General features: G+C 34.2%; 1 pseudogene; it reads right to left on the bottom strand.

The window, feature by feature from the left end:
* Positions 1-1,338: 1,338 nt before the first annotated feature.
* LOC135204915 (5S ribosomal RNA) lies at positions 1,339-1,458 on the bottom strand (annotated as a pseudogene).
* Positions 1,459-4,721: the final 3,263 nt, after the last annotated feature.

Here is a 4,721-nt window from a genome sequence, read left to right as displayed (position 1 = left end):
GAACAAACTTTCGCCCAAAAACAGAACAGGATTCAAATAATCCCTAATCAAATGCACCTTTGTTTTAACAGACAACTTAAATACATATTTCACTTTTATAATGTTGTAGAGATTTACTGATACACACGACCGAAACGGCAAATATGAATATTGAAAGTTAGTAGAATAAACTTATTACTGATATGCACTCAAAACCGTTCCGTCTTTGTTTTTCTTTAAATAATGGCGGTCAGTCACAGGTTGATTACATGAAATATAAATAATTTCCTTTTCCTTAGTGATAGTCATACCTGCAGGAGAAAACTCTTAACCATGACATATGATTTTGCACAGTCGGTAATCGAAAGTGATTGAATGATCTGAGAGACAGTTAAGTGTTATACTCTTTGAATCATAATCCTATGAAATTACATCTGCTTTATCATTACATAACGCCTACCCCGGCCCTCACAAAAATCTAAAAATAAAAGTTACAGCTTCTAATTCAAAGACTTTGCCTAATTGGTTATTTTTTGTGGATCTAGCTAAAATGTACTTACTAATGAGCACAACGCATACCTCGAAATTACCAGTTAACAATAAAGACATAAAGAAAGTACTAAACACACAGATATCATGAAGATCCACGGGACAGCTCTAAATGCAAGGGCGAGGCAAAAGGAACGATCCCGGGCCTTCCTCCAATTTGGGGGACACCTTCACTACCAAATGTGAGTATATATATCTATCTTACCTCAACTTTCTACTGAAATGAAGCGGAACACTCACCTGTAATGAAGAAAGTACATATAATTAGCTATAAGTCTAGTTTTAAACACGGGAGTTTGCAAGACTTCCAGATATTCCAAAAAGATTTTCAATAATTTCAATACGAGTTTTGCAAGATTTTCAGCAATTTCAGAGTCTAAGTTTGCAAGATTTCAATATGAGATTTGCAAGATTTGCACCCATTTCAATATTTAAGTTTGCAAGATTTACAACGATTGCAAAGATGAAGCTTGAGAGATTACCGGCCATTTATTAGATAAGAATGTTTGCAGAAAAAAAAAAAATTCCACTTCTTCATACAAATCAATTATAATTAAGAAGGAAAAATTCCACCGGAGATGATGCTAGTCATATAAACCTTTTGTTATTATAATCTGAACTCATTAAAAGGCGTTCCATTGGATGAGGACAAGTGATTATATACTATAATTTGATTTTTTCACTTAATCTGCTCTCTGCTCAACTCCAGTACCCTGCATCTGCAACTTAATCTTACATCTGCTTCATAATATCCCACGAGCTCTTGCTCACAGAGAGGCCCGTAATAATACATTGCATTAAAAAGTCAGATGCCAAAAGCATCTGCTGTTCCCATGCAGTCGCCCATCCAAGTACTGACCAGACCCCAACGTTCTTTAATATCGCTGATCGGAAGAGGAGCGGTGCTTTCAACGTGGTATGGCCGTTGGCGTATAGAGTTAACTGTCATTTTGTTTCTGCCATATTCCTTACGTGCGCGCGCAAACACACTATATATATGTATTATATACATATATATATATATATATATATATATATATATATATATATATATATATATATATATATATATATATAAATCCCCACAAAACGTCCTTTAAATAGCGAGTAATTACGAGTCGTGTTGATATACTACGCCACTAATCGCAGTAGCAACAATAGAGAGTAAATCACTGGCCAGTAATTTCATCAACGGTCTGAACAACTCTCACTCATTACCTCCCGTTGCAATAATAACACACAGATGCTGTAATTGTCAATTACAATGCTGATGCAAATTGTGTGTGTGTTTGTTTGTTTTGGAGATTAAAACGCCCATAAAAAACGCTATTGACACACTGCAACCATATGCAAAATAAATTCCTCTGTTCAAAAAGGATACGTCTCAAGTATAATAAGCCCATTAAAACTCTCTATTTTAAATGTTATGGACACTTCTTCTGCGACCATGTTCAATATGCATAAATGATGTGGCAAGAGTAATACATAAAACATACACAGATGTAGCAATTCAGTGTGGTGGTACGTAGCAGAACGTTTGATCCGGGTTGGTGGAAAATAGTTTAATTTGTTTTAGGCCTCGTTAGCTTCGTCTGTTTCGAATCCGAGGGGCATATGCTCTGGAACACCTGCTTGAGAAGAGGCCTGAGGAGTAACTCGCGCAGATCCCTTATATAGTAAACTCTTGTCACGCATCATGTGTCCATATTTTACCAGTGGCGAGGGGAACAGAAGTGTCCGAAATATATGGCTGAAACTTTTGCACAGTATTTTGACGAACCTTTTCATCTTCAAGGTATATACTGTTGGGTTATAGTAATGAGACATTCATATATAAAACACACACACATGCACACTACATACATACATACACACACACATACATAGCAGAAAAGTTTAGCATAGCATCACCACATAAAAGAAAGCGTTGTACCACATATGGTAAAACTAGACCAAATTTCGTTTGTACCTCAAATGTCAAAACAAACCAAATGAGCTCATATATTATATTAAATTAAGCTCACTTCAGGACGCCCTGATTGTGTGCTTTTCTTACGCCATCAACTTTCCAAGATAAAATATTTCAATTCTCTCTCTCTCTCTCTCTCTCTCTCTCTCTCTCTCTCTCTCTCTCTCTCTCTCTCTCTCTCTTTCTCTCTCTCAACATATTATACCCTGAGGGATCAAATTCAGGTAGAAACGATTAAGCTATCATCCAATGTAAATATATTCTTAGGGGACTTTTCTTTACCTGACCCCTGCTAGCTTACCCAGTATATTCCTCAAGACATCAATTATATATACAATTTACACACAAACACACATATATATATATATATATATATATATATATATATATATATATATATATATATATATATATATATGTGTGTGTGTGTGTGTGTGTGTGTGTGTGTACATATATATATATATATATATATATATATATATATATATATATATATATATATATATATATATATATATATATATTAGGGCTTGTGCCTTGTATGATAAGGCGCCCTATGAGGTAATGTTAGACTAGCGATAATCTATACGCTAAGTCGGTTGTATTGCACTTCCATCTTCAATGGAGTGTCTGGGGTTTTGTAGATCACTTACGAAGTCGGTATTATCTTTACGACGATGTTGAACTCATGGTTCGGTAGGTTCTTGTAGAAAAAAACACAAGGTATAAAAATAGTATATTCTTCTGAAGTTTTACATGATGAGATCAGGTATGATCGTACAAGTCTTCTATGACGATAGCTTGATCGCTTCTGCCAATGATGATGGCTAATCCTATTCCTCTACATGATAAAGCTTAGGTAAAGAGGTACAGGTCTTCTAATGACGATAGCTAACTCTGTTCTGCCTGTCTACCATTTCTGTTACAAGTTATGAAGGAACAGACAGTAGTTTCGAACATATGAACATACTATCAGATGACATAGTTTCATACGAACACACAATCAATGAGACACGCTACAGATCACGTAGGCCGTTTGAATAATAGGTCGGGGTAGTTGTCTCAAGCAGGGAGCTTGGACTAAGTGTTTATAAACAATTGAAATGACTACAGGTGACGGCATGTTATCTTAGCTTACATACTTATTGTATACGTCATCTTTAGCGTCTCTAGTCTGATCACATTCCTGCAAGCATCTGGTTGACCTCTTTAGTTTTAGACTTTTATATATATGGACTAACATTCCATATTTTTATTATGTAAACACTTACATTAGCTCGGTCAGCTACCAAAACCAACCACTGAATATTACTCAAACTTGACTTGCATTTGACTTATAGGTTTGAGTGTGATACAGACACTATGTGAATATATATATATAAGTAAATAAAAATTCATTGTGTACATGAATTGATTCAAGTAATAAAATATAAAACAATGATATGGTAAAATAATAGTGATCACATGATATATATAATGATACAGTTTTTCACTTCATCTCTTTAAGATACTTATGCTACAGAAAATACTAATGTACTCTGATAATTGCATAGAATGAAGATTAACATGATAAAAATCATATATTTTTTAATGATAAAAAATATCATATATGAATGATAAAATTATTAATGTTTATGCTGATTGATTTGTTGATTTCTGATTCATTAATCAATATACTAACTCTATATAACTGCAGATATTGGGAAGATAAAAGGTAACAGATTGATTATAGGCTACCTGATTTGTTTATACATTGGTATATGGATTCATATAATTATGATTATATATGTGCACTTTAAATAGATCCTACTGCGTACACGCAAAGATATATTTAGATTCCGTTATTTATGATCATCTATATAAGAGATTCCTATTGCGTACACGCAAAGATATATTTCGACTCTGTTATTTATGATCAATTATATATAGGATACATGATACTTTATATATATAGGATACATGACCAGGTTATACTACTTCACTTTTAACAGCTTTCGAACAACTTTTCGTCCATTTACACAGTTCCAGACAACCACCTTTAGCCAATTTGAAACGGCACTTTTTCAATGGTTTAAAACAAGGGGAAAATTTGCCTGGGCGGGTCCAACGTTCTATTTTGCGCTCATACTTATTCTCTGTATCCTAAGCTACACCGATTCCGTTCGCGATGAATAGATCATCCAGCACGAGTCCTTCGCCAGCAAAGTAGAGTTGAATATCCTTC

This window comes from Macrobrachium nipponense, chromosome 47 (genome assembly GCF_015104395.2).
Source record: "Macrobrachium nipponense isolate FS-2020 chromosome 47, ASM1510439v2, whole genome shotgun sequence".
NCBI classification, from domain to species: domain Eukaryota; kingdom Metazoa; phylum Arthropoda; class Malacostraca; order Decapoda; family Palaemonidae; genus Macrobrachium; species Macrobrachium nipponense.
This window is presented reverse-complemented; position numbering and strand designations above follow the sequence as displayed.